Here is a 13026-nt window from a genome sequence, read left to right as displayed (position 1 = left end):
TGTTGTTATTGGTAGTAGGGGGTTGCTGTTTGATATCTGAATTTCCATCGTGCAAATATAACCCCATTTCTGTTGTACTCTCGCTCAAAACATAAAATCTATCAATTCAATACAAACACACCTAAACACACAGAAACAGGATCTAAAATGTGATTTTTTTTTCATAATTTGGTCAAGTGATTGGATTGAGTTATGCATAAAATGCGCAATCAATACACATACACTATACAGACTAAAGTATTGGGAGATCTGGTTCAATCAGTCATATGTGTTTGGATGCGGTAGTATTACATTTTTATTTTACTTAAACTAGGAGACCCAAACCTGTTCTATCATGGAAATAGCCCTGTAAACAAACAAGCTCCATGAAGATATGGTTTACATTGTGCTGGAATGGAAGATCTGGTCTGCTATAGAGCTCTGACCTCTAACCTATTGAAGACCTTTGAGGTGAACTGGAACGCTGACTGCATCCTCCTCATCTTACCGAAATCAGTACATGTGTTTGAATAAGCACAAAGTTCCACAAGTATGCTCCACAATCGTGTGGAACATCTTCCCAGGAGAATGGAGCAAATGGGGACTAAATGTGGAATGGGATGTTCAAAAAGTACATACAAATATTATGAGTACATGTCCACAAACCATTTGTCTATATAGTATGGTGACTGTCAAAATGTCTGTGGTGCTCATTTGCAGTCACATCATGATAAATATGCTTACACATAGAAAAGTACAGCAGACAAAATATTTTTTCAATTGTCTAATAAAAAGACATTAATAATAAAAAATGCAGACAAATGAAATAAATCAACAGTGATTTTTTTCCCCTTGTCAATATAAGAGCAAGTTCATATAAATGAAGAGACAATGATGAGGTTTGTAATTAAATGTCAAGAGAGACTTTTACCTCAGGTGAAGAGACTGAGAGTGATGTGGATGATACTGAAAATCAAACCTCTTTTCTTAATTGCTCATTTTTGTTTTATATGGCATTAATGTTTTTTCAAATATATAGATATATGCATGTAGGAATGAAAATTTTAAATGCAGGGGTTTTTTCTTTCTTTCTTTTTTTTTAAATAGAATTTGTGTTTGATTTACATAAAAAACATTTTTTTAATCAGGAGCACCTGTAGATTTTCTTAGTATAATGCCTGTCTTAATTTCAACAAAGATTTACTAAAAGAAAGTTCTGTGGACAGATGAGAGCAAAATTCACATGTTTGGCTGTAACAGAAGAACTTCTGTAAGACAGAGAACAAGAGAGAAGATGTTAGTTGACTGCCTCACACCATTTAAAAATGGAGGTGGAATTGTAATGGGGTGAGGTTATTTTGGAGCAGGGAAGGTTGGAGACTTATTATTGGTGAAAGGAATGCTGAATCATCATGGCTACTATTCCATACTTCTACAATATACAATTCTGTCTGGACTGCAGCCACAGTTGTATGCAAAAGTTTAGGAACCCTGACAATGTCCATGATTTTCATTTATAAATATTTGGGTGTTTGGATCAGCATTTTCATTTTGATCTATCAAATAACTGAAGGACACAGTAATATTTTAGTAGTGAAATGAGGTTTATTGGATTAACAGAAAAATCACATCAATATTTAGTAGGGCCTCCTTTAGCAGAAATAACAGATTAGATGCTTCCTACAGCCTGTAATGAGTGTCTGGATTCTGGATGAATGTATTTTGGACCATTCCTCCTTACAAAACATCTCCAGTTCAGTTAGGTTTGATGGTTCCGGAGCATGGACAGCCCACTTCAAATCAACCCCACAGATGTTCAATGACATTCAGGTCTTGGGACTGGGATGGCCATTTCAGAACATTGTACTTGTTCCTCTGCATAAATGCCCGAGTAGATTTTGAGCAGTGTTTTGAGTCCTTGTCTTGTTGAAAAATCCAACCCTGGCGTAACTTCAATTTTGTGACTGATTCCTCAACATTATTCTCAAGAATCTGCTGATATTGAGTGGAATCCATGCAACCCTCAACTTTAACCAGATTCCCAGTACTGGCACTGGCCACACAGCCCCACAGCATGATGGACCCTCGCCCAAATTTTACTGTGGGTAGCAAGTGTTTTTCTTGGAACGCTGTGTTCTTTTGCTGCCATGCATAACGCCCCTTGTTATGACCAAATAACTCAATCTTTGTTTCATCAGTCCACAGCACCTTAATCCAAAATGAAGCTGGCTTGTCCAAATGTGCGTTTGCATACCTCAAGTGACTCCGTTTGTGGCGTGTGTGCAGAAAATGCTTCTTTTCGCCTCACTCTCCCATACAGCTTCTCCTTGTGCAAAGTGCGCTGAATTGTTGAACGATGCACAGTGACACCATCTGCAGCAAGTTGATGTTGTAGGTCTTTGGAGGTGATCTGTGGTCTGTTTTTGACCGTTTTCACCATCCTTCGCCTTTGCCTCTCCAATATTTTATGTGGCCTGCCACCTCTGGCCTTTACAAGAACTGTGCCTATGGTCTTCCATTTCCTCACTATGTTCCTCACAGTGGACACTGACAGCTTATATCTCTGCACTAACTTTTTGTAGCCTTAACCATAATGTTAAACAATCTTTTTCAGGTCATTTGAGAGTTGTTTTGAAACCCCCCCAAGAGAACAACAACTTGCAATTGGCCACCTCAAATACCTCATGATGGGATGCACCTGTCTATGAAGTTCAAGGCTTAATGAGCTCGCCAAACCAACTGTGTGTTCCAATTAATCAGTGCTAAGTAGTTACAGGTATTCATATCAACAAAATGACAAGGGTGCCCAAATTTATGCACCTGTCTAATTTTGTTTTGATGCATATTGCGCATTTTCTGTTAATCCAATAAACCTAATTTCACTACCGAAATATTACTGTGTCCTTCAGTTATTGATAGATTTGAAATTGCTGATCCAAACACCCAAATATTTATAAATGAAAATCATGGACAACTAAACCATACAACAAGACAATAACCCGAAGCATACGTATGGCACTTATAAAATTAACTAGCTTGTTGCATAAACAAAAGTTAGGTGTTTCTCAAAATCCTTGAAAGACTAGGTGTTTCCAAACTTTTGACAACAACTATAAATATAGTTATGGAAAAATGTTGAACTTTGAAACAGTATGGGTACAGCTGTCACAGGAAGAGAGCCAGAAAAGAGAAAACCAGTGTGTTGGTGAATACGGTTGCATCCTGAGTCATAACTAAACATAACTTTAAACATCTCTTTCCACAGTATATAGAAATCTTATGTTATGCTTCTACATCCTCATTTGACCTGGCAAAAGTAAGGAACTGAGGCTGGTGTGAAAGTGACTAAACAATATTTTAAAGTAATAAATTATCATTTTAAATACAGAGACATTTGGTCAGCCTGGCATTAAAGGTCAATACCACCTGCTGCGCCAGAAAAACACCAGTTTCAAATAACATCTAACCAAATTGATTTGAACATAATCCTATTAAAGTGCCACAACAATTCTGCACCTATGTTGTGATATTTTATAACAAACTCAGCATCAATAAGCCAGCATTTGTGTCATAACATTGCCACAAGGAATAAAATATAATCTACCCCGTAAACGCACACCAAAGGTTTACACTCACACACACACACACACACACACACACACACACACACACACACACACAAACGCACACGTTGTGTGGGAACAAAGATGACTTGGCAGCTCTGCTTGACTGGCTTACTCAATAGGCTTAGGGACAAATCTGTGCTCTCTTCCTTATCTAAATACGAGTGTTAGTATTCATGTGGGCCTATAACACAATGCATATTGCACTGAATTGTAATCCACATTAGGACACTGCTTTCCTGCAGCACTCATGAGCATTAATACAAATAGGAATGTTTATTTTGTATGTACAAATGTTTTTCTTCCATTTCAATAACCCCAGACATATTTGAAGCAAACCTCCTTCTACAGTTAAATAAAACGATAACCCTGTATTTTTTTTTTATCTTAATGTAAATGATAACCAGGTAAACACACTACATGGGCAAAAGTTTGGCCACCTGACCATAAGATTTGTATGTGCTTTCTGAACATCCCATTTAACATCTCCCTATTTACTGTTATAATAACCTCTTTATTTCTGGAAAGATGTCTACTAGCTTTGCTCATTTAGTGTTGTGCTCATTATTGTGTGTTGTGTTGAAAGTTTTAATTTCGTCTCTTTTGATCAAATGATCAAACGGAAACGCTTGTTCCATTAATTAAATTAATAATTAATACATTTTTAAATTAATTTTAAATAATAAAATTTGTGCCGTTAAATATGAATTTGATTAAACATGTTATTTACGCATTACACACACACACACCCACACAACCAAACACACACATGCACACACACGCAAACAATAAAGAATTGTTTAAAATATTTGCATTAACTTTTAAAAAAGGTTTATGGTCTGAAATCAGTGGTTTCATGTTCTAACACATCAGCATGTTTGCAAAATTTCAAGATGTAAATATGTAAATAAAATCTGAAATTCAGTTACATTGTCTTATGTTTATATTTTGATCTAAAATCCAATATATATAGTAATTCTTTTCTTTCATATATATATATATATATATATATATATATATATATATATATATATATATATATATATATATATATATATATATATATTTGAAAGAAAAGAATTACTGAGCATGGCTGTATGGATTTATCTATTAACTCACAAGAGCATGAGTGATTTCAGGCACCGATGTCAGACATGCCAGACATGCCACATAGTCAGTGTTCCAGTTCATCCCCAAGGTGTACAGTGGGGTTGATGTCAGGGCTCTGAGCAAGACTGTACATACCGCGTGCTCACGATCTGCCAGTGAAGAATAATCTTATTGCTATAGCATATTTTAACAAAATCATAATGATTAATTCATATAAATAAATATAAAAATGGTTAATTACATTTCATAGTAAATCATATTCTAATGTTAGAACAAAAGGATTTGCATAAAAAAAAAACACTATTATATAGGATTACAGTAAGTACAGCAAGAGAACACTCATGAAAATTTATGAAATAAAGTGTGTATAAAAAATTGTGATTATTTCAATTAAGTACAAGACCGTTTAAATAAATTTGATGGTGGTGCCAGAGAGAATCTAGCTTATAAAAACTTAAGTGTGCAGCACAAACACAAAGAAGTTGTTCATTAATTTTGGTATAATACATGTTGAGTATCTTGACATTGTTACTAAAATACTTGGAAATGTCTGATAGTTTACACTGTGGACACAGTGAGATTAATAGAGGAGCTACTGAGAGAGAGAGAGAGAGAGAGAGAGAGAGAGAGAGAGAGAGAGAGAGAGAGATTATACCTGGCACTGAACATTTGAGATAGTTGGTCAATAGCAAGATGTTGGGTGTGTCAGAAAAGGCAGATAGTGAAAGATCCATTCAAAACCATTTTCCAGTTTGCTTACAGCAAATAATAATTACATTTAGCTTGTGGTGTGAAACAATGGAATGAACTGGAAATAGAGGGGGATGGGCCATGTTGGGCAGGTAGATGATGGAATTATGTATGCATGCTTTTTCATTATAACAACCTCAGTTCTGGGTCCTTCTTTTGAGCTCTTTGTGCATGCTGAATACCATAATTGGTGGACTATGCAGGTGTATTAACATGCATTAAGGCAGAGAGTTGGAGTGTGACTGCAGAGTGCAGGGCAGCTACATGAATTTTAACAACAGGCTCATTACTAATTTACTGCTCCATGAGGAGGGAAAGTGCATGCCAGAGAGCTAGAAAGGAGAAGCATAAATTTGTTAAAGGTGTCCTTTCAGTCTGCCAGCATTCTTAGATTTGTTTGTTTGTTTGTTTACTGTTTATTCATGAACGACCTTGACTGTGCCTTGCATGAAATGTCACTGATCCATATGTGGGCCTCATGCACAAGAGAATTGCTTTCAATTTCAGGTTTGAACCTGCACATGGTGCTTTTTTTTTTAATTCTTGAGGCACTGGGTGAATATTCTTTCCACCGAAATGCTTAAATGTGTGTAAACATTTAACCTCAAGGTTTCATTATTGAAAACAGTGTTTTCCTCTCGGCAATCATTTAGAAACTCAAACCCGATACTTGGTTAAGTTAAAGGAAATCCGAAATGACACGAAGCAGCAGGACGCAGTGGTATGACAGAAAGACAGGGAGAGTGGGGTCATTAGGGCAGTGCATGTCCTCACTAGGGACCTTTAATAAAAGATGTCACAAAGCTCCACACACCATGGGATTTGACAAGCAATTACAGAGGCAAAAGAAACAGTCCCTGCAGCAGAGTGGACTGACTAGATGGAAGAGAGGGATGTCAGTTATTGAGGAATAAGAGTGGAGCACCCATGTGTGCTGGACCTACAAAAGATAAGAGACTGCTTGCACCAAAGTGGGTGTAGGGGTATAGATTAAGTCCCTGAGGCTAGAGAGAAAAGAGAACGTCAATCTCTTTTTCCAATTAGCCAGAGTCAAAGTCTGTCAAACTACAAGAAACTGACCAATTGCCTTACATTTCTGTTTCCTTTTAAGAAACTATTTTTTACTATGGAAACTATATTCTGTTTAAACATGTATACTTGGTGTAAAATATATCAACTCAATTTGTGCTTGTTTTTTTTTGTTGTTGTTGTTGTTATTTTTTTACATTTGGAACCCTAGTGAGGCTTTCCAAAAGTATTTATTTGATTAAAACAGCGATACATGTTGCTGGGGAGAATTCATTAGATCACATAAATTGCCAGCAATGAGAAAGTGCATCCCATGTAGAGAGCAATTTCAGTGATAAGATGACTCAAACATGCCAAATATAAAAAGATAGTGGAAGAAGAAAAGCATGAATTTATCAGGACAATAACAGTAAATATAATAAGCCAGACAAATGTGAACAAGGATACACACTGCTGGGCATAAAAAACAAGCCCAAAATGGCAGTCAATTAAGCTTTTAATGGTCCTAACAACAAATCATTGGTCAGGAAATGAGTGTGAATTAAACAAATGCATTCATAAAACATCCTGCGTCACCATTTTCTCATTTACTTTTACTAAATTACTTTTAAAATAAGTATTTGAACACTCTGCTTGCTTTGCAAGTTCTCCCACTTAGAAATCATGGCGGGTTTGAAATTGTCATCGTAGGTGCATGTCCACTGTGAGAGACATAATCTAAAAAAAAAAAAAAAATCCAGAAATCACAATGTATGATTTTTAAACTATTTATTTGTATGATACAGCTGCAAATAAGTATTTGAACACCTGTCTATCAGCTAGAATTCTGACCCTCAAAGACCTGTTAGTCTGCCTTTAAAATGTCCACCTCCACTACATTTATTATCCTAAATTAGATGCACCTGTTTGAGGTCGTTAGCTGCATAAAGACACCTGTCCACCCCATACAATCAGTAAGAATCCAACTACTAACATGGCCAAGACCAAAGAGCTGTCCAAAGACACTAGAGACAAAATTGTACACCTCCACAAGGCTGGAAAGGGCTACGGGGAAATTGCCAAGCAGCTTGGTGAAAAAAGGTCCACTGTTGGAGCAATCATTAGAAAATGGAAGAAGCTAAACATGACTGTCAATCTCACTCGGACTGGGGCTCCATGCAAGATCTCACCGTGGGGTCTCAATGATCCTAAGGAAGGTGAGAAATCAGCCCAGAAGTACACTGGAGGAGCTGGTCAATGACCTGAAAAGAGCTGGGACCACCGTTTCCAAGGTTACTGTTGGTAATACACTAAGACGTCATGGTTTGAAATCATGCATGGCACGGAAGGTTCCCCTGCTTAAACCAGCACATGTCCAGGCACGTCTTAAGTTTGCCAATGACCATTTGGATGATCCAGAGGAGTCATGGGAGAAAGTCATGTGGTCAGATGAGACCAAAATAGAACTTTTGGGTCATAATTCCACTAAACGTGTTTGGAGGAAGAAGAATGATGAGTACCATCCCAAGAACACCATCCCTACTGTGAAGCATGGGGGTGGTAGCATCATGCTTTGGGGTGTTTTTCTGCACATGGGACAGGGTGACTGCACTGTATTAAGGAGAGGATGACCGGGGCCATGTATTGCGAGATTTTGGGGAACAACCTCCTTCCCTCAGTTAGAGCATTGAAGATGGGTCGAGGCTGGGTCTTCCAACATGACAATGACCCGAAGCACACAGCCAGGATAACCAAGGAGTGGCTCTGTAAGAAGCATATCAAGGTTCTGGCGTGGTCTAGCCAGTCTCCAGACCTAAACCCAATAGAGAATCTTTGGAGGGAGCTCAAACTCCGTGTTTCTCAGCGACAGGCCAGAAACCTGACTGATCTAGAGAAGATCTGTGTGGAGGAGTGGGCCAAAATCCCTCCTGCAGTGTGTGCAAACCTGGTGAAAAACTACAGGAAATGTTTGACCTCTGTAATTGCAAACAAAGGCTACTGTACCAAATATTAACATTGACTTTCTCAGGTGTTCAAATACTTATTTGCAGCTGTATCATACAAATAAACAGTTAAAAAATCATACATTGTGATTTCTGGATTTTTTTTTTAGATTATGTCTCTCACAGTGGACATGCACCTACAATGACAATTTCAGACCCCTCCATGATTTCTAAGTGGGAGAACTTGCAAAATAGCAGGGTGTTCAAATACTTATTTTCCTCACTGTATATGTTAGTCCTGGGCAAAAAAGAAAAAACCTATATTATATATATATATATATATATATATATATATATATATATATATATATATATATATATATATATATATACAGTACAGGCCAAAAGTTTGGACACACCTTCTCATTCAAAGAGTTTTCTTTATTTTCATGACTATGAAAATTGTAGAGTCACACTGAAGGCATCAAGGGCTATTTGACCAAGAAGGAGAGTGATGGGGTGCTGCGCCAGATGACCTGGCCTCCACAGTCACCAGACCTGAACCTAATCGAGATGGTTTAGGGGTGAGCTAGACCGCAGAGTGAAGGCAAAAGGGCCATCAAGTGCCAAGCATCTCTCGGGGGAACTCCTTCAAGACTATTGGAAGACCATTTCAGGTGACTACCTCTTGAAGCTCATCAAGAGAATGCCAAGAGTGTGCAAAGCAGTAATCAAAGCAAAAGGTGGCTACTTTGAAGAACCTAGAATATGACATTTTTCAGTTGTTTCACACTTTTTTGTTATGTATATAATTCCATATATAATTCCACATGTGTTAATTCATAGTTTTGATGCCTTCAGTGTGAATCTACAATTTTCATAGTCATGAAAATAAAGAAAACTCTTCGAATGAGAAGGTGTGTCCAAACTTTTGGTCTGTACTGTATATATATTCAACTATATAAATTTAACTATATATATATATATATATATATATATATATATATATATATATATATATATATATATATATATATATATTCATTACAGCGAAATTCTTTTCTTCACAAATCCCAACTTGTTTGGAAGCTGGGGTCAGTGCTCCTAGTCAGCCGTGATACAACGCCCTGGAGCACAGAGGGTTAAGGGCATTGCTCATGGGCAATCCCGGAACTTGAACTTGAGCTTGAGATTAAAGACATCAAGCTTACTTCCCTTAGACATAGGATGTCCGGATGTCCGGATGTCCAGCAGTGCCATCAGCAAAGAACTGGGCGGAAACCAATGAGACCCAGCTACAGACATCTGCTGGCCAGAGAAGTCTGGCCGAAAGTGGTCTTCATGAAAGAATTGCGACGAAAAGCAGGATGCTCTGTGGGAATTTATTTGCAGGCAAATAATAATGTGATCTTCCAACAAACAAAAATCTTGACAATAAAAGAAATATTAAAAAATTGGGAACATTTTAAATAAAAAAAAACTACCACAGCTTGATTGTAAAACTCTGCAAACCCCTCCTAACAAATACTGTGAAAGCACCTTTTGCATTTATCATGACATTTAGACTTTTAAATTTCACTTTCCTCACAAAAAAAGTTCAAGTTCTTTCAAATTGTGAGGGGATTTCCTGTGTACAGCTCTTTTTAGGTCATGCCATAGGTTTTCAAAGGGATTGAGGTTGGGGCTATGGCTGGGCCATTCCAGGACTTTGATTATCTTCTACTGAAGCAATGTCTTTATTGATTTTGATGTGTGCTTTGTTAATTGTCATGTTGAAATGTTAAAGTTTCTCTAATTTTCAGCTTTTGACAGAGGACAGAAGGTTTTGTGACAATATTAATAAAAAAAAAAATTAAGCTTTTCATTTTCCCATCTATCTTGACAAGTGCCCTTGGCCAATCTTAAGAAAAGCAGCCCCAAATCATAATGCTACCCCCACCATGCATCCACTGTGTTCCTTGGCTGATGGTCTTTATTGGATTTGTGCCTTTTTGAATTATGTCTAAAACGTTCAACCTTCGTCTCATCGGACCATAACACATTTTCCGACATGGTTTGGAGTGACTGAATGAATCTTTTGGCACACTTCAGACAGACATGCATATTCTTATTGCCACCCTACCCCAGAACCCTGTCTTGTGCAGAGTACAGGAGATTGTAATCACATATATGGAGTGATCAGTACCTGCCAGAAATTCCTCTAGTTCCTTCAGTGTTGCAGTGTTTTCTCCTCATCCTCTCATCAACTTTGGAGGGTCATCCTGAACTTTGCACTGTCTCTAGGGTGCCACATTTTCTCCATTTATTGATAATGGTTCTGATAGTGTTTCATGGTGCATTATGTGCCTTTGATGTTCTTTTATATCCCTCTCCTGATTGGTACATTTCAACAATTAAGTGTATGCCATTTACCTACAGGCCTAATATTGAATGTGACTGATTAACTCTGAGGACAGTTGGAGTCTCCATTATAAAAGGGTGTTCAGACTTAAGCATTTCATTTAAAATGTTCCCAATTATCAAATATTTCTTTTTTTGAAAGATGTAAAAATTCTGACATTTATGTTGTTGTTATTAGTGTCATAATATTTGAAAAACCTGCAATTTTATAAGGGTGTGTAGGCTTTTATATCTACTGTGTGTATATAGGGGTGTAACGGTACACACAATTCATGGTTCAGTTCGTATCTCGGGTTTTAACTCATAGTCCAGTTCAATTATGGTACAGGGGGAAGAAATGCAAAATTAAAAATTGTTTTTCGTCTTTTATTAACGCAGTTATTATTATTAACATTTTAACAACAGCTTAATTTTTTTATGCATTAAAATGAAATGCCTGCTTGGTTAAATGATATATTAAATACTATATTATATGTTATAAAAATAAAATATATAAAAATAAAATTGAACAAATCAAATTAATGCAATACAATATTTTATTATATTATATATTATATTATAATCATCCAATACAGGCAGGTTTCAAAATCAGTAATTTGTGGTCTCAAAAATTTTACTATAAAAGGTGCAGCAACTTCTTTCTCTGATTATATCCAAAGGTACAATATATTAGTCACTGTATACCATGACATAAGTCCTCCAAAATGATTTATGACTCAGAAAGAGGTCAGCTAAGCTGGAAAAAGATCTTTAAGAGGTCACACACTTGTAACAACAGAGATATCACAATTTTTCTGTCTGTTCTCAGCATGTGGAAAATTTGAACGTGGCGATCTTTGCATCAGTCCAACAGTACACTCTTTAGTAAAACAGACTCATAAATAGCTCAGAGATCTTGTGCATTTTTGGGGGAGGGGGAACATCAGAAGAGAATCAAAGAGGAAGAGTGAATGTCCGTGAAGAAAAGAGAGAGAGAGATGGGGGAGGAGAAGGGGGTGGGGACTGGTGAAATTAATTTATAATTGTGTATGGCGTGGTGTATTTCATTCCTGCACATATAAAATTGGCTCTGATGTCCAAATGTATATAATAGATAATAAAACAAATCATAAAGCACCTTGTAAAATAAAATTTTATTGCTTAGATTAAAATATGCTTACATCTGTGTTTTGAGGAAAATTCAGCACAGTATGATCCCAAGAGCTTCTGCATGTGACCTTTTTTCATACTTACAACACTATGTAGTAGTGCATTTGCACTCCCTCAGATAGACCAGGGCATTTGAACCACATGCTTTCTCCAAGTACAGCACTGTCTAATTACCCAACAATTTACCAGAGCGGTGCATCTGTATGCACTAAACATGCCTCGCATCACCATCACACCACACTCCATCATGATTAATATTTCAAATCAGTCGAAGAGTGGTGGCCATTAGCGCTGAGCTAAGCCTCTCTCAGGATCCGAGCACAGAAATGAAACAGAAATGTTGGAAAGCCAGGCATAATTCATCACACCCCATGTCTGTTTCATGTGGGTCACTATGGGGGAGGGATCCAATTCTGGGACCCTGCCTTAGTGCAAAGCCCCAGATGGATAAATAGCTAGGGTTGAGAGTAAGGATCCAGCTCAGACAATATTTCAATAGTGAGTGTTTTTTTTACACTCTGCAACACTACAGTGACACCATGCAATGAGGTAGTGCCACTGCAGTCTCACCACTGAAGACCTCCGGAGAGCTGACTCTGCAAAACACACCTTGTTAAAATCTCCAGACTTCAGCAATGCACATTTTTCATTATTACCGCACACAGGCATATGTGGTTAAGCAATTATTCCTGTGTGGATGCCTACAGTAAATACTACATTTGCAAATGGGCATGGATTTAACTGTTATATTTCAGATTTGTTGTCCTTTCTATGTTTTTATATTGTTTTATTGCTTATTTGGTAAGACAATGTCCAGTGTAAGAGGGACAGACACCTGGTTTTACTGCACACTGTCTAAATATAGACCAATCTTGCAGTGTCATATGAGCAATTACCATGGAAACAAGTGCCACAGTTTCCCACATTTGTATGCCATGTTTCACTGGTTCACATTATCCCTGAGAGAAATACAATGTGATGCAGCTTTTCACAACTAAAAATATCAGTGCTAAAATACCTCAATATGCTGTACAGCTCGGCCAGTAACTGGGCACGATTTTCTG

The sequence above is a fragment of the Silurus meridionalis genome, chromosome 17 (genome assembly GCF_014805685.1).
Source record: "Silurus meridionalis isolate SWU-2019-XX chromosome 17, ASM1480568v1, whole genome shotgun sequence".
In the NCBI taxonomy this organism is placed as follows: Eukaryota; Metazoa; Chordata; class Actinopteri; order Siluriformes; family Siluridae; genus Silurus; species Silurus meridionalis.
The sequence above is the reverse complement of the archived record's forward strand: the minus strand, read 5'-3'. Positions refer to the sequence as shown.